The sequence below is a fragment of the Gopherus flavomarginatus genome, chromosome 8, assembly GCF_025201925.1.
Source record: "Gopherus flavomarginatus isolate rGopFla2 chromosome 8, rGopFla2.mat.asm, whole genome shotgun sequence".
NCBI lineage: Eukaryota > Metazoa > Chordata > Testudines > Testudinidae > Gopherus > Gopherus flavomarginatus.
Genome location: NC_066624.1, coordinates 64156978 through 64175579, shown reverse-complemented (window position 1 = coordinate 64175579; position 18602 = coordinate 64156978). Strand labels below are relative to the sequence as shown.

Sequence of the window (18602 nt, the reverse complement as noted above, 5' to 3'; positions counted from 1 at the left end):
TATCATTGATTTGTGGTGCATTTGTCCAGAAATTCTTCAGGGTGGCCCATGAAGAAGTTGGCATATTGGGGAGCCATCCTGGTACCCATGGCTGTTCCCATGGTTTGGACAAAGTGTTTGTCACTAAGGGTATGGCTACACTTGGAGATGTGCAGCGCTGGGAGTTACAGCTGTGTTCGTACAGCTGTGTAGGGACAGCTACCAGCGCTGCAGTGTGGCCACATTTGCAGCGCTGTTGGGAGTGGTGCATTGTGGGCAGCTATCCCAGCGTTCAAGTGGCTGCAACGTGCTTTTCAAAAGAGGGGGATGGGGTGGAGTGTGATAGGGAGCGTGGAGGAGACAGAGAGAGTGGATTTTTGGAGCTGACACTGTGTCAGCTCCCTGCCTTGCAAGTTCTAAGGACTGGAAGATACACAGCACCTACCTTCAATCATTTTAAAAGTTTTGACCCTTCCCCCACCTCTCTCTTATTCACTAAATGCAAATTATGCACTCCTAAATAGCCTTCAGACCACATAAGCAGCTGCTCAACACGGACTCCCCCGTCCCCTCTAGCAAACAGCTGTGAACATTCCAAAACAATTCCCCTGCCTCCCCTCTCTCGCTCACTGGAGCAAAGAGCAGCTGTGTTTGTTTTTTAGATAAGTAGCTCCGGGGAGCTCGTAGTTCAGCCATTTTTCTGGTTTGTTGTGGACAGGAATTGTGGGATACCTCCTAATACCCTGGAGGCCAATAACAGCGCTTTTGGTGGCCACACTTGATGAGCAGCGCTGCATCACCAGTGCTGGAATCACTACACCCCAAGCAGACCAGGTGTACAGCCAGCGCTGCAGCCAGGGAGTTGCAGCGCTGGCTGTGCTTTGCAAGTGTGGACACAGAGTGAGTTGCAGTGCTGTAACCCCATCACCAGCGCTGCAACTCTCCAGTGTAGCCAAGCCCTAAATGTAAAATTTATAATGGGTGAGGATGCAGTGGATGAGTTTGATGTGTTTGGGTTGGATTTCTGAGTGTTGTCTATTATCTTGTAAATATTTGAGACTCCACTGCTATGATGATCAACACACCTTTCAATATCTATGGGTCCTTGTAGTGGGGTAGTCACCTCGCTCTGGTTTGGAAGGGGTTAAAAGCAGCCCTGTGAAGCCAATCACGAGTGGGTTCGAGACAGCCAATATAAGAAGGGCTTCTGGGGAAAAGAAGTGAGTCTTGCTCCAGCAGTGGAGCAAGAAGGACCTAGCTGCCTGGTAGAGACAGGGGTACCTTGGACAGAGCGGTACTGGGAAAGAGCAGGCTGAACTGGGGAGCTCTGGCCTGATGACCTTCCAGGCTGAGGCCTTGCAGTAAAGGCCTGAGGAGGTACTAGGGCTGCAGAGAGGCAGCTAGGCCAAGAAAAGGTAGCAGGTCAAACCCCCTTACCAGTGATGAGTGGCCACTTCAGACTGCAGTTTGCCCCTGAGAGAAGGGGCTAGATGATGACTGGCAGTAGCCACTGAGGGAAGGTGGGTATAGGGGGGTTGGGGTTCCCCTGGGAGGGGCTACCCAGAGTGTGGGGGCACTGGTTTGGGGTAGCACCCCAGTGTAAGGGGCACCGGGGTCCAGGAGGGACATGGGGCCAGAGGTGGTAGAGACAACAGGGCAGGTAACCGAGGGTGATAAACCAGCCTGAGGAGGGCATTCCTGAGCTGGATGAGCTAATTCCCAGACTGACCAGCAGGAGGTGCTGTGCTGGTGAGTGGTTACTCTACGACAGTCCTACACATGCCTGTCACAACAAGTGGTATATCTCATCCAGTGCACTGAATGGCCCAATAACAAATGTGTGGGTGAAACTAGACAATCACTATTCTCTTGAATGAACTCACACAGAAAAATGATAAACAACAAAAACAACTCATCACCAGTGGTTGAATGCTTTTCACAGAGCAATCGCACTAAATCTGAACTCTGTCCTTAAGCTGAAAGGAAACCGGAACCAAATCTTAAAAAGACAAGCCAGGGAGCTTAAATTCATAACATTGCTAGATACTTAAAATCATGGACTGAACAGAGACACTGGATTTGTGGCTTATTACAACCATCTATAACCCACTTAACACCTCTCCAGGCATTGGGGGGAGTGAAGTTAACGGTCCACTTCACCTTGAATGGTCCCTTCAAATATGTGCTAACTGTTGATGCGAAATAAGCTCTTCCATCTTTGTTTAGCTGTGACACTCTGAATACATTTCCCAGACCTAAAGAAGAAGCTTCTCTTTCACCAACAGAAGCTGGTCCAATAAAAGATATTACTTGCCTTACCTGCCTTGGTGACCCAGGGACCAGCATGGCTACAACTGCACTTTATACAATAGATGTAGAGAGACATGTTGCGATGTGCTGTCCGTATGCGTGCACAGCACATTTCATTAGGATGTGCACCTAGGGAATTTTATTTATTTATTTTAAAGGCGAACATCATAAAGGTTGGGGTGCAGGAGGGAGTGCGGAGTGTGGGAGGGGGTGTGGTATGCAGGAAGGGGCTCAGGGCAAGGGATTGGGTCAGAGGAGCAATGTGGAGTGCAGGAGGGGGCTCAGGGCAGGGGGGTGGGGTATGAGGTGCAGGCAGGGAGCTTAAGGCAGGGAGTTGGGGTACAGGAGGGGTGCAGGGTGCAACAGGGCTCAGAGTTGGAGTACATGGGGTGCAGGGTGTAGTGGGGCTCAGGACGGGGTTGGAAGTGCAGGAGGGGTGCGGCAGGGGGCTCAGGGCAGGGAGTTGAGGGTGGGGTGCAGGAGGGGGCTCAAGGCAGGAGGTTGGGGTTTGCGGTGCAGGCAGGGGGTTCAGGGTAGGGGGTTGCGGTGTAGGAGGGGTATGCAGTATGGCAGGGGGCTCAGGGAAGGGAGTTGTGGGGCAAGATGCAGGGGGGGCTCAGGGCAGGGGGTGGGGTGCTGGAAGGGGCTCAGGGCAGGAAGTTGGGGTGCGAGGTGCAGGCAGGGGGCCTAGGGCATGGGGTTGGAATGTGAGGTGCAGGCAAGGGGACTCAGGGAAGGGAGTTGGGGCGGGGTGCAGGAGGGGGCTCAGGGCAGGGGGTTGGGGTGCGAGGTGCAGGCAAGGGGCTTAAGGCAGGGAGCTGGGGTGCAGGCGGGATGCGGGGTGCAGGAAGGGGGCTTGGGGCAGGACGCAGGAGAGGGCTCAGAGCAGGTGACTGGGGTGCAAGGTGCAGGCAGGGGGCTGGGGTGCAAGGTGCAGACAAGGGGCTCAGGGCGGGGAGTTGGGGTGCAGGAAGAGTATGGGGTATAGGCAGGGGGCTTAGGGCAGGGAATTGGGGGGCAGGGTACAGGAGGTGTTTGGGCTCCAGCTCGGCACTGCTTACCTGCAGTGGCACGCTCTCTGCCTGCCTGCCCTGGCTCCACGCCGCGCTGCTCACCACGTCCCTGCTTTGCCCTTGGTGGGCGGGGGGAGGAGGGGACAAAGAGCTCCGCGCGCTGCCCTTGCCACGCCGCCAGGTACCTCCCCCAAAGTTCCCATCGACCGTGGTTCCCTGTTCCTAACAATGGGAGCTGCGGGGGGCGGTGCTTGGAGCAATGCATGGAGCCCTCTGTCCCACCTTCTGGGGCCCCAGAGACATGGTGCCATGCCGGCCGCTTCTGAGAGTGGTGCGGGGCCTGCGGCACCACAGGGGGCAAATCTCGCGGGCTGGATCCAAAGCCTTGAGGGGCTGGATCCGGCCTGCGGGCATTAGGGTGTGCCTGGGTACACCCTGTGCACATGCCTATGGTGCTGTCATGAATGCAATGAAGGTCAATTCTTGAATGAGTGTGTTGAAGATAATATCGTTGAAAACTATTAGAGAAAGAATGAGTGTACATTAGTGCAATGCTGGCACAGGACTTGAAAATTGAGTGCCAGTTGAGGTCTTGAGGTGATGTAAATTTGGAGGCATTAGGTCAAGCTATTCTGAGATGCAGTACTCTCCAAAAGATCTGGTTTTGTTTTGCTTTTAAATCGCTTTCTTATATTGCTTTTTTCTGTGTCAGGTATGAATTTTCTCTTAATGTATGGTTTCCTTGCTGCTTATTGTTTGCTGTGTGCTGAGGGGAGAGATTTAAAGAACTTTAAGTTGAAAGGGAATTAAGAAATTGCTTTTCCTATTATATATTGTTTTTAATTTGCCATTTTCATAATTTGTAAAGGTCAAAACATTTTAATGAATAAAATTATTTCAATTGTCTGCAAGTGAATGAAGACATTCATAGTTCACAATTATATGATAAACAATTTATTCAAATAAAACTTGATCTGTAGCTTGTTTATGAACAGTTCATTGTGAGTATTCAGTATTTATAATTTGAACTGTTTATATAAACACACGTCTCACATGGTGTGTTTCTGTTCCCAGTCTTGAAGGAATGCAACACTTAGAACCAGGATTCTAGTGTGAATGTTCACAATTAAAAATTCTGTGAATATTTTGCAATATTCATTTGAAAGCTGCCTGTTTCAGAAAACATTCCTATCAGTGTATTAACTTCGTAGAACAGTTACAGAAGGCTAACACACAAGGGGGTGAGGGAATGGAAATTGCTCTGCAAATAAAGTGTTTAGTCAGAAGCAAATAGATTCCAGTCTCTCCCGTGTCATAAGTAAAGGTATCTGTTCCGGTTTTATATTTTCTCTCTTGAAGTGATGTTACAAACTTCCAAATACCTTATGATTTGTTATATAGAGTCTGTTTATAGGACTTTGACTTTATGTTAGAAAGATCTAATTTCAGTGTAAATCCAAGTATTCAGACTTGAAATAGAGTTAGTACCATGTAATATTTTCATTTTCAAAATATGTAAACATACCTGTGATCTGATTCTGCAATGACTTGACATGTGGTGGGAGTAGTTTGTTGACTTCAGTGGGGCTGTGCACAATGCCTGAAGTTAAGCAGATCCCCGTGTCTTTGCAGGATAAGGTCCAGAGGCATTTGTCTTTTAGAAAGTAAAGTCTCTGACCATGGTAAAAAAACTGTGCTAGACTTACTGAATCCCATCTTCTATATCTGTATCCAGTGCAGAGATTTTGGTACTTAAAGCTGTTCTGAAAGAAGGCTTTTTTCCCCTTTTATAACATGATTTTTTTGTTTGTGTAAAAATAAAACTCTTTCCCCACACATCTGTGTGGAGGGGGAGCTAAGGGTTGGAGGATCTTAATTATTAGTACTGGGTCTGCTGTGAAGAAGTCTTTGTCTGTCTGATGTGTGTTTGTAGCAGTAAGAACAACAGGCCATTTTGAGATGATTGTATCCAAAATTTATTATGTTCTGAAACTGACATGCCTTAACTGCATCAGCCCGATGAGCCATTGGCTTGGAGGAATTTTGACTTTTTTCTGGGAACTAGCACTATTTGTAGATAATGGGAAGATGAAAGTTTTCTACAAGTGTTTGAAAGGTGTAAACACGAAGGAAGGAGACTGATAGGGTTGTACACTGGGATATAACCAGGAATGATAGAATATAATTGAGAGAGAAAATTTAATAATGAATATATGGAAAAATGTAATTTCTAAAATCCATTTGATGTGGCATATTCTTCCAAGGAAAGTGCCGTAAGCTCCATTACCCAAGACACTTATTCATTTATTCCAAGGCTAGAAGAGATCATTGTGAGTCTGAGCTCTGGTATAACCCAGACCATAGGACTCCTCCCCCCCTACCCTCCACACACACACACACAAAATTTCTAGAGCATATCTTTTGGAAAAACATCCAATCTTGATTTAAAAATTGTTAGTGATGGAGAATCTACCATGACCCTTGGTAAATTGTGCCAGTGATTAATTACTTTCACCAGCAATAATTTATATCTTCTTTCCAGCCTGATTTTGTTTAGCTTCAACTTCCAGCCATTAGATCATGTTATACCTTTGCCTGCTAGATTGAAGAGCCCATTATTAAATATTTGTTCCCTCTGTAAGTACTTACAGACTGTAGTCAAGTCATCCCTTAACCTTTGCTTTGTTAAGCTATTAGTGCCATTGTACAAGGCACCGCTAAGACCTTGTTTGGAATACTGTGTACAATTCTGGTTACCAGTGTTCTAGAAAGATTAATTTAAACTGGAACAGGTGCAGAGAAGAGCTACTAGGATGATGAGGGGAGTGAAGGGTTCATCTTATGTGAAGGGGCTGGGTGAGCTTGTTTAATCTAGCAAAAAGAGGGCTGAGAGAAGGTATAATTGCTCTCTGTAAATATATCCAGGAGTAAATTCCAGGAATGGTGAAGAGCTTTTTAAGCTAAAGGACAATGTTGGCACAAGAGAAAAATGAATATAAACTGGTAATGAACAAAATCAAACTGGAAATCAGAAAAAGTTGTCTAACCATCAGATTTGTGCGGTTCTGGGACAGCCTCCCAATAGGAGTTATGTGGGCAAACAACTTAATTAGTTTTCAGAGAGCTAGACAAATTTATGAGTGGGATTGTATGATGGGATTGCTTGTGATGGTGGGGCCAGGGCTCAGAAGCAGTGTTCCCTTTAATTTTTCTCACATATATGCAAAATGAATTTTGTTATGTGCACCAAAACGAAGGTTGCGTGTGACACATCACCTCCATATTGATGCATATAACTAAATTAATGTGACGGGATGGGGCTGAGAGGTTTGGAGTATATGAGGGGGCTCAGGGCTGGGGTAGAGGGTTGGGGTGTGTGGCGGGGTGAGGGCTTTAGCTGGGGGAGTGGGTTCTGGGGTGGGTCCGGGGATGAGTGGCTCAGGGCTGGGGCAGAGGGCTGCAGTGCGGGAGTTGGGGATGAGGGCTCTGGCTGGTGGTGCAGGCTTTGAGATGGGGCTGGGGATGAGCAGTTTGGGGTACTGGGGCTACGGTGGGGGGAAAGGACTCCCCCAGCTCTCTCTCCCTGCAGCAGCACCTGAGCAGCACCTGGGCTGGGGGGGTTAGGCCCCTTTCCCCCGACCCTGGCAGCTCCTAATCTACCTATAGTACAGTTGCCACAATTATCTGGGTATATCTCATGTAATCATTTGCCTGTCACTGCAGGAGCCACTGGCATTGGTGCACTGCAGTCCCTCTGCCTGTGTCACATAATAGTCTAGTAGTCTGTGTCTCGTAATACTTTGCTCTAATTTAGGTTGTTGGGTTTAATGTGTGGGTGCTAGTGGCCTGTGTTATACAGAGTAAATGATCTGGTGGTCCCTTCTGGCCTTAAACTTAGTGACGCGAAGCTAGATATAGTGAGCTTCTTGAGTCTATCATTATACGGATCAGAAAATATCTTTATTCATTCTTGTTGATGTTCTCTGAACCCTCTCCAATTTATCAATACCCCTACTGAATTTTGGATACCAGAACTGCATGCAGTATTCTAGCACAGAGGTTTTCAAACTCTTTTTCTGGCGACCCAGTTGAAGAAAATTGTTGATGCCTGTGACCCAACGGAGCTGGGTATGAGGGGTTTGGGGTGTGGGAAGGCTCAGGGCTGGGGCACAGGGTTGGGATGCTGGGGTGAGGGCTGTGGGGTAGGACCAGGAATGAGGGGTTCAGGGTTTAGGGGGGCTCTGGGCTAGGGCAGAGGGTTAGGGTGTAGGAGGGGGTCAGGGCTCTGGGCTGAGGGTGCAGGCTCTGGGGTGGGGCCGGAGATGAGGCGTTTTGGGTGCAGGAAGGGGCTCCGGGTTTGGAAAGGGCTTAGGGCTAAGGCAGGGGATTGGGGTGCAGACTCGGGTGGCTCCCAGTCAGCAGCGGAGCGGACAGCAGCTGGTCCGGCTCCTAGGCGGAGGCATGCAAGCGGCTCTCGCCTGCAGGCACCACCCACCCCCAGCTCCCATTGGCTCGGGGGGGCCAGTGTGTGGAGCCCCATGGCTCTCCCACCTTCAGAGCCAGACCTGCTGCTGGCCACTTCGGGGGCGCAGCGCGGTGTCAGTACAGGTAGGTACTAGCCTGCCTTAACCGGACAGCATTGCCGACAGGACTTTTAACAGCCCAGTCAGCGGTGCTGATCAGATCCGCCACTACCCAGTGCCTTACATTCCGCGACCCAGTACTGGGTCACGACCCATTGTTTGAAAACCACTGTTCTAGCAGCAGCCACAACCGTGCTGAATACAAAAGTATAAACTCTCTTCTCCACTCAAGGTCTCCCTCTTCATGCATTCCGGGATAGCATTAGCCCTTTTGGCAACAGCATTGCACTGGGACTTCCTGTGCAGCTGATTATTCACCATGACCCCAAAATCTTTTTCAGAGTACTGCTTCCCAGAATAGAGTGCCCCATCATGTAATTCTGGCCTACATTCTTTCTTCCTAAATGTATATATTTATATTTAGCCATTTTAAAACACACGTTTGCTTGCGCCCAATTCACTAAATTACTCTGTATTAGTGACCTGTCCTCTTCATTATTTACCACCTCCCCAGTTTTTGTGTCCTATGCAACTTACTGGTGATTTTTTTTTTTTTTGTATTGGACAGGAAAATGTAGAACAAAATATGTTGTGGAGAACAACTCTGTGCTATCAGTTATTGTACTAGATGATCTAATAGAACTTTTCTACCTTGGACTTGTGTGCTTCTACTTAAGAGTGAAAGAAGAATAGCTAACATTGGATATGCTCGTCTGTATGTATGTGTGACTCATAACTGTAGAGGCATGTCTTCACCCTACAAGACTGAAATGTTCCTCTTGGCATTACTGATACACTGCTTTATTTTGGGTGAACTTAGAGACAGTTTATTCAGGTCCATTCTTGTTTAAACACAACACTGAGTTTTTTCTTTTATGTCTGTTAGTTTTAGAGAGAAGAATCCAGTGTTGGACTGTCTTAGACCTTACGCTCAGTGCAGCTTCAGAGAGCAGTTTGGTTTATCTGACCTGAAGCAGAAGCATATGGACAATAAGCCAAGAGGACATGGGCTTTCAGTGCACTTGGAAAAATGATCCAGCATCAGAACTGGTTTGTATTTAACTTGTGGTAAGAGTGTGAATAACTTCAATAGATATGAATTCAAAGAGCACAATTTTCTGAAAGTGTGGTCTTTAATTTTCAAGTATATCTTCTTCTACTTCCTAAATGATGGCCACCTGCCATTCCTCTTGTACATAGACATGTCTAATATGGAAATTGTATACTTGTGTTAATATAAGCTATAGTGCACCTGGCTAGGCTCAGTTCTGATAGGTGTGGATAGGGAGGGACAAGCATTTAAAGGGTGCCCAAAGCCTGTGGGCACACTTTCAGCTGAAGGTTTTTGTCTGGTCTTTGCAAATACAACTTGAACTCTCTGGGCTGTTTGGGTCCATCACTGATCATGTATTCTCATGGGACAGCTTTGGGATAGTGCATTTTTTCATTTCGTTTTTCCTGGAATCTGACTACTTTTCTCTACGCATTCTTTGTCACAGTAAGTCATAAGAACAAAAAGTCATGTCTTTTTAACCTCAGGAATATGGCTACTGGTGAAGAGTACTCTGATTCTTCAGCTAGTATAGAATATAGTGGCTCACTTCCTCAGATGAGCAAATAACACCAGTGCTCCATGATTTACATTGGCTATTTGTTTCTGGAGCAATTACGGGAGAGAGCTGTTCTGCCACTGCTATTGAGATCTGGGTCATTCTGGCTGTCTGTTTCAGAGTTGAAGCATGCCACAGCCAGTGGAAATGCGTTGTCCTAGTCACATGGAAAGAGAAAATGCTATGGATGTGGATTAATTAGGCTGCAGCTTTATTTATTAACTTATCTGGGAAATAACTGGCAATAGTTTGTACAGTGATTCCTTCCTTAATCATTTCTACCTGGTGGAGGGCTGCCGTCGGTCCCCCAGTCCTCCACAGCTAGTCCTAGCCTGGTGCTGGGACCCCAGCACTTTCCTCTCATATAAGGGTTAACCCCATTTCCTCAGTCCCTTATCTCCTCATAGTGCCAGACACTAGGAACCCCAACCCTGTTCCCCAGCTTCTTTAGAGGATGTGTTCCTCCTAAGTCTCTTTCCAGTTCATCAAGGAACTGGACTATCTACGAAACATGAACTTGCACTGGATGCCTGCCAACCGGTAAATTGCAACAACTTGAACCTTACTTCCTGACCTACCCCACAGAGTCACTGAGCTGCTGTGGGGAAGGCAAAACCCAAAAAAAAAACCACTCCAAAAAACCCACGCTGTGCTGGCCAGACTGGTGGTGAGGGAAAAATTCCTTCCCAGTCCCCAAAGAGGTGTTTAATGCAGTAGCTCAGCAGTTCTTGAACTGCGGGTGGGGACCCCAAAGTGGGTTGTGACCTGTTTTAGTGGGGTTACCAGGGGTGGCATTAGACTTGCTGGAGTGGAAGCTGAAGCTTGAGCCCCAAGGCCAAAGCCCTAGCCCAACTGCCCAGGACCGAAGTCAAAGCCCAAAGGTTTCAGCCCTGGGTGGTGGGACACAGGTTACAGGCCCTCCACCTGGGGCTGAAGCCCTTGGGCTTTGGCTTTGTTCCCCCCATCTGAGGTGGTGGGGCTCTGGCTTTGGCAGGACTCGGGCAGGCTTAAGCTTCGGTCCCCCCTCCTGGGGTTGTGTAGTAATTTTTGTTGTCAGAAGGGTGTCGCGGTGCAGTGAAGTTTGAGAACTCCCGCAATAGCTGCAACATACCAGAAAACCTGGTCCTATGCTAATCCCAGGGGCAGGAGATACTAATGAGGTGTGAGAGGGAGCTCAGGCTGGAGGGACAGGGTTTATATATTCTTTCACATATGTGCAGGGCCAATGGCTTACCTATCTCCCACTGGCCTGCCCATTAGCTCAGGTGTTGCCTTCCCTCCCTTCCCCCGGCCACTCCCTTCACCATCCTGAGGAGAAAGAGTGACTACCCTTTTTTCCCCCACCAGTCCAGACAAAGCTCTCCACCTTGAGTTTCTGCAGTTGGAATGGTCTGTGGGGGGCCTGTGTATCTGGAACTTCCTGCCTCCAGCACTCCTGTTTGGTAAACTTCAGGTGTGATGTAAGGCCTATTTGTTTGGCTAGGCTAGTGGATCATTTTATTGTGGAAGTGGGTATTTATTAGCAAGCAGATTTACAATTTTTTTTCTGGATGTAATGGGCCTCAGTGATGTGCTGGTGGACATCAGTGGGTGCCTGTGTATGTTATTTCTGAACATTCGCATGAATGCTCTTGGTACTATTGGTTGACTGCAATTTAAATTCGTAAGGTGATGTCTAAATGTGGGAATCCCTTTTGTACAAAACAACAACTGGATCCATTATTACTTAATCTGTAAAACTTTTTTACAGTGACAATATTGTGATCATTTCATGTCTGAACCACTGGAGGAGATTACCAAGTGATGGGATAAATACTCCATCACTTACAACTTTTAAATCAAGACTGACCGTCTTTTACAAAGACGTCACATAGTGCAATCGCAAATTGTGCTCGATGCAGGAGTCACTGGGTGAGATTCTGTGGCTTGTGATTAGCAGGAGGTCAGACTCTGTCTCTTTTCCCAAAGGAAAGAAGAATTCTATAGTCTAAAATTTTTCAGATGTGCCTGCATGTGCCTCTGGTATTTCGGAATACATATGTGGTCTTCAGCATCTCTGCAGTACTATATGTAGATTAGGTAGTGATATCATAGAAGTGTATGCCAGCTGTTGCTAGATCATAGCTGTAGTCTTTACTGTTTAGCTTTGTCTATTTTATATGCTGAAAACTACATAAAATAATTGTTTAAAATAAATAAAAATTGGGAACTGACAATAGAATCAGATATCACCAGATAACGATCTAGTGTTACACAAATGCTTAGGTGAAGTTGCTATTTATTTTCAAAGTAGGAGATACTTGATATATGTAGCAATAGAATAACATCCGTTTGATTATTATACAAAATATGTGAAGTTTTAATTGCTTTAGATAACAGACTTGTTTGATTCAACCAAATGGAGAACAGGTTAACTTCAAAAGTACAGATTTTTGAAAAAGTACTTTATGGTTCACGCAGACAAAAATTGGGTTATCTCCAGTATAAATCGTTCAATTTTATTAAAGGGAGTTTAGTCATCTAGCAATCTGAATTGCAGGCACAGGTTCCTTGCATATGTTGTAAAAAGGAAATGATGTGTATACTTTAAGAATTAAGAACAGGGGAATGCTTTCATGAGAGCTAAGCATCCCTATTTTCTGTACATATATTCATTGAAATGTCTCTTGTCCTTGCCTTTGAATTGTGAGTTATCATCTAAACAGTTTTACTGTTTTGGTTAGTGCACAGGAATGAGCATAATATGGGAAACTTCCATTTCTTCTGGGAATGGGCCTGAAAAATGGTTTTACTAATAAATATTCTCATTTAAATTTCAACATGAAATTCTTGAGGAAATGTGACTTCATGAAGAGAATACTATTCCATTCGTTTACTATTCTGTAATTAATCAGGGTTTGTGGTTAAGGTGGAATCTTTTCACTGGGGAAGTAGAATTGCTTCTTGAGTTGAAACTGACTTTATCCTGGTGAAAGCAATCAGGTATTCAGACGAGAGGCCCAGACCTACACAAAACTGGTCTTGCTTCATCCGTCCAATGCTACTTTCATTCATCCATGATGGTTTCATGACTTAATATTTTCAGTTAGTAGAGCATGTGCTTCTTGAGTACCTGAAGGAAGAAATTGAACTGGATCCACTAGTGCTGATGGTTCCAGTGGGCATGTCATCTTTCTCACCTGATGAAGCAATCACTCCATTATTTCCATCACTGCTTGACAACTACAGGCAATGCCAGGAGCCTTTGCAGAGAGTGGTGACTGAACTCCAGATCCCTCTTGAAGAGGGCCATGACATGCAACATAAGCTTCTTGACATTCTGCAACCATCTGGCCCTAGCAGAGCATCCCTCCCAGTGGACGAGGCCATTTTGGAACGTGCCAGGACAGTGTGGCATACCTCTGTCTCCTGTGCTCCCAACCTGAAAAGGGCCGAAAAATGTTGCTTCATGCTAACTAAATGGGTAGAGTTCCTGTTTACCCCTGTTGCAACCCAGACCAGTGAGGGGTTGTGTCACTCCCTGCCTTGCAACTCTGGGTGCCTTAAATGCTATGCTGCTGTGTCTAACAGTCCAGACATCAATAACCAGCCTACAAACATGTAGGTCACACTTGACTTCCACCACTCAGTTACTGTTCGCAGAATGACACCAACTCCCGCCAAGCCCCAGAATTCCCCAGTACCATCGCCCTGCAATGTCCAGCCCACTCCTGGAACACTCACAGAAGTTACTGTGTTTCTGGCTCCTTTAAAGAGACAGAAACAACAGCTTGTTATCTTGACTGGAGTTAACAATCACTTCGATCAAAGGACTTGGTTGGTTTAGATAAAAAGTAAAACAAGGTTATTTAAGCAAAAAGAGAGAGACTTTAAGTGAGTTCAAGTATATGAGATAAAGATCGGAAGGTTTATAAACAACTCAAAGTAAAAATATGCTTTATAATGGCTAAGGCCCAACTTAACAAGCTGCTGGCTTTGTTTGAGGTAGTTTCCTCACCAATCTTCCTTTTCCAGCAGTGGCTGACTAGCTCTTAGTCAGGTCCTCACAGAATCCAAGGCACTAGTTTTCCTTATCTCCTTGGGTGAAGGATAACTTAGTGGTTCTGTGCCCTCTCTTTATAGTCCAGTAAACCTTTGAAAAGTATCGCTCTCAAAGTTCATTGACTCCTGCTTCAAGGACAGGAAGGCTTCCTGGGGGTGCAGTATCCATCCCCCATTGAGATTAAGTGATCACATTTTTCCCGCTTGTTCTGATGCCTTTGTTTGCCTGTGATACAAATATACTTTTGTCTTTTGGTTATACCTTGCTCAATTTATATGGGAGACGCATTCAAACAGGCAGAACCTCGTTCCTTTATCTGGAAAAAAATCTGTTTATAATTTTCCCTTGCCATGCCTGGTTTAAACATATTTTAGCATAATTCCAGCATAACTGTATTGTCCTTTGTGGGCTGACCATGCATGCATACATACATACATACATACATACATCATGCAAGAATATCAGTGATCAAGGAGTTATCAGTTTTCCAGCAACATGTTACATGACGCCTTTTAGATGCCGATTATAACAGTAATGAGTTGGGGTCCATTGAGCTGGTTGGACTAGGTGAAACTCACTGCTAGATACCTTGTGAGAGCCCTTTGCCTTCTGGCATAGGGATGCTCTTAAGGTCATACCTACTCAGCGCTCAACTCCTTAGTAGTGCAGGCACCCATGGAAAGATCCAGGCTACAACACGCTAAATCAGCTTCAGCTGACAAAGGCAGTAAATGTCTTGACCTTCTAGGGAGGAAGGTATTTTCATCAATCAGCCTCCCATTCAAAATTGTTAACTACCAAACCATGTTAGCAAAATACTGTTTCACAAATTATTGTAAATAGGTGGAATTCAAGGACAAACTTCCCCAGGAGGACAGGGATCAATTTCAACCCCTCATCAATGAGGGCAGACTGGTGGCTAAAAATTAACTCCAAGCAGCAGTGGATACAGCTGGCATTGCATCTAGAATTATTGCCATAGTTGTTATGAGGTGAGAATCCTGGCTTCACTCTTTGGGGTTCTCTAGGGAGGTCCAAAATATCATTGATGACTTGCCCTTTGGTCTAATTGCTTGATTGAGAAGACTGATTACTCACTACTCTTGCTTAAAGACTCCAGGACAACCCTTCACTCCCTGGGCATCTACACCCTGGCCCTGAAGAGAAAACCACACAAACAAGCTTATAAGTCCAGACCCTCTCCCTCAACCGTTTTATCATCAGTGCCCTTACAAACCACCACACATATCAAAGGGTGCAAAGACCCGGATATGTGGCTCCCTCTCTTCAACTGCGACAACTCAACCAGGGCACTCAAGACTGCATACCTGAATTAGATGCCATCCTATACTGTCCCCCTAACTTGTGGTCGCTGCCTCGCATACTTTGCCCACAACTGAAGGGTAATGACAGACATGTGGGTGTTAAAGATCATTCACTCTGGCTAGATGATTGAGTTTTGCACATCCCAGTCGCAAGCCTCCTTCCCCACCTCTCTTCAGGGACCACTTCCTAATAGAGGATCTCCATGTGAAAGTGGGCTCTTGTCTTCAGGAAGGGGCTATAGAAGGGCCACCTCAACATCAAGGGAAAGAATTCTACTCTCCATATCCTTTAGTGCCTCAGAAAAATGAAGGATGGAGACTTATTCTTGATCTACAGCAGCTGAATGTTTTTATTTGAAAATCAAAATTCTGCATTGTCATGGTATAATTCCCCACTTTGAACCTTAGCGTTCAAAAGATGAGGTACCAGCATGAATTCCTCCAAGCTCAATTACCAGCTTAGTACTTGTAGCGCTGCCACCAACCAGGAATTCCAGTGCCTGGTACACTCCGGTCCCCCAAAACCTTGCCCGGGGAGCCCCAAGACCCAGACCCTTTGGATCTTACAGAAGGACAGTAAACCCTTTCCCTCACCGTTGCCTCTCCCTGGGTTACCCTGGAAGATCACTGTGATTCAAACTCCTTGAATCTTAAAACAGAGAGGAAAATTCACCGTCCCCCTTCCTTCTCTCTTCCCCTCCCAGATTCTCCCTGAGAGAGACAGTAATCCTAACACAGAGAGAAATTAGCCTCTCTCTCCCCCTTCCCTCCTTTCTCCCCACCAATTCCCTGGTGAATCCAGACCCCGTCCCCTGGGGTCTCACACCAGAATAAAAAAACAATCAGGTTCTTAAACAAGAAAAGTTTTTAATTAAAGAAAGAAAAAACAGTAAAAATTATCTCTGTAAATTTTAAAATGGAATAGGTACAGGGTCTTTTTAGCTAAAGACACTGGGAATACCCTCCCACCCTAAGTATACAAGTACAAATTAAAATCCTTTCAGCCAAATACACATTTGAACTCCTTCCAGCCAAATACACATTTGCAAATAAAGAAAACAACCATAAGCCTAACTCGCTTTATCTACTTAGTATTCACTATTCTGAACTTATAAGAGCCTGTACTGGAGAGAAATCTGGTTGCACATCTGATCCCTCTGAGCCCCCAGAGTGAACAACAACCAAAAAACTAACAGCACACACAAAATTTCCCTCCCTCAAGATGTGAAAGTATCCTGTCCTCTGATTGGTCCTCTGGTCAGGTGATAGCCAGGCTCACTGTTCTTGTTAACCCTTTCCAGGCAAAAGAGATATGAAGTACTTCTGTTCCATTAACTCTTAACTATCCGTTTATGACATGCATGGTTACATTAGCATTGATAATCCCCTTCTTGGAGGAAAGCAAACGGTTCATGGAACTCAACATTAAAGATGCTTGCTTTCATGTGGATATTCACCCATCTCACAGACAGCTCTTCAGATTCCTGATAGGAGAGGAGCACTACCAGTTCAGAGTGCTCCCTCTTGGACTGGCAACAGCACCCAGTAGTGATGGTCCAGATGAAATGAAATGGTTACACCATCTTACTGTATCTGGATGACTGGTTCCTGATGGGCAGATACAGCAAGGAGGTCCAGTCAGTGACACTGTTCTTGCTTTGTCTTCTGGCATCCTTGAGTGTCTGTGTAAACAATGAAATGTCCACTTTGGCCCCTGTGAAAATCATAAACTTTATTTGAGCAACCCTGGACTCTACCTCAGTGAAGGCCTACCAGCCTGTGAACAGATTTCAGACCATGAACAGACTGATAAAACTGTTCACTATCAGACCCTGCACCATAGTCAAGGACTGTCTTTACCTACTAGGCCACAAGGCTGGGTGTACCTACGTAACACTATTTGCTGGGCTTCACCGCTTTTACTTGCAGGCCTGGCTCTAATCTGTTTACTCACCAGGTAGAGACAACATGAATACCAAAGTGACAGTCCCTCCCAAGGCCACAGCTTCCCTCATATGACGGACGAACCTGGGAGATGTGCATGCAGGAGTGCCTTTCCTTCCACCTACACGTGACGCGACCATAATCACAGATGCATCCCTGAAAAGATGGGGAACCCATGTGGACGCTCACACTGTGCAAGGCACATGGTCTCCTTGGGAGGCCAGAATGCATATCAGTCTTCTGGAGGAGCATAGTCTGCCTAGTATGCAATTCCTTCCACTGTTTTGTCATATCCAGATAACGTCAGATAATGTGATGAATGTATTTTACATAAACAAAGTGGAGCAAAATCTCTTCCTGTCTGTACAGAGTCGCGGAGTTTATGCACAGAATTCTCTGGCCAACAATCTCAGCAGGCACTTCTCCACAGACCCCAAATGGGAGATACATAACTCCCTTCTGAACCTATGCTGCTCTAGAGTAGGACTTCTGGGGTGATGCCCTTCTGTTATGCTATACAGACTGTATGATACATTGGTTTTTCTCCCCTTTGCCCCCCTGCTTCCTCAGGTTCTATGAAAAATTCTTCATGACAGAGCCCAGGTCATTTTGATTGCACCCCGGTGGCCCAGACAGTTCTGGTTTCTGGACGTCCTCCAGACATCAGCCCATCCTCCTATCAGTATCTGACCCTTTCTAGATCTGTTGACTCAGGAGAACCGCAGGATCAGACCTCCCAAGCCAGACCTTCCTCATCTCACAATATTTTGAGGGGTGTCAGACCTAGAGCTATCATGTGCAGAACCCGTTTGAACTGTTCTCGATCACAACAGAAAAGGCTCCACCATATAATGCCATCTAGCTACATGGAGGTGTTTCTGTAGAGCCAGTTACCCTTAGAAACAACAGGCATCCCTGCTGTTTTAGACTATCTCCCATCCCTAAAGATCTCAGGACTTTCCATCAACTTGCTGCATGTCTACCCAGCAGAAATCAGTGCCTTCCTCCTCCAATAGAAGGCCACTCTATATTTTTTCACCCTACCATAGTTCTGTTCCTGAAAGATCTTATTAGGACCTTTCCACCAATGGTGAAACCCACACTGCAATGGGATCTCAACCTGGAACTCTCAGTACTTACTGGAATACCTTTCAACTGATGGTCACCTGTTCCATGTCATCATATCTGTTCATGAAGGTCCACTTTTTAGTCGCTATCATATTGGGCAGTAGGTGAGTGAACTGGGAGCACTCGTGGTTGACCTGCTATGCAGTATATTTCATAAGGAGAAGGTTCCCTTTGTCTTCTGCCAAAATTCATCCCCAAGGTAATTTCTGAGTTTCACGTGAACCAAGCTATTCAGTTACCAGTTTTCTTTCCAAAACTTCATACTTCCGGTGAGGAGAGGAGACTGTACTCTCTCTCAACATCAGAATGCCAAATCATATCTATCTGCAAAGAATGAAACCCATTAGGAAAACAGCAAGGTTATTTGTTGCTATGCCAGAGCAATCAAGAGGACAAGCTCTTTCTTTCAGAGATTCTTTAAGTGAGATATCTGGCTGCATCATTCTGTATCAACAGGCAAGTACTCTTCCTGCAGATAGGGTGAGGGCACAAGCAACTTCAACAGCATCTCTTCAAGAAGTATCTGTACTGGACTTTTGTAAGGTAGTTACCTGGAGTTCCATCCACACCTTTTATGAAGTGTTGTTTCTCTTCAGCAGATGCAACTATTGGGACAGCAGGCATCTGTATACCATCTGCATCCTCACATCCTTTTACTGTTTGAATAT

At 45.8% G+C, this 18602-nt stretch overlaps 1 protein-coding gene across 2 annotated transcripts in view; it reads left to right on the top strand.

The window, feature by feature from the left end:
- Positions 1-18602, top strand: part of MAP3K13 (mitogen-activated protein kinase kinase kinase 13) — a 144113-nt gene that overhangs the window by 31692 nt on the left and 93819 nt on the right. For both annotated transcript variants that reach the window (XM_050965399.1, XM_050965398.1), the window contains exon 3: positions 8772-8935. The gene's annotated coding sequence lies outside the window, so the exon portion shown is untranslated. The remainder of the gene's footprint in view (positions 1-8771; positions 8936-18602) is intronic.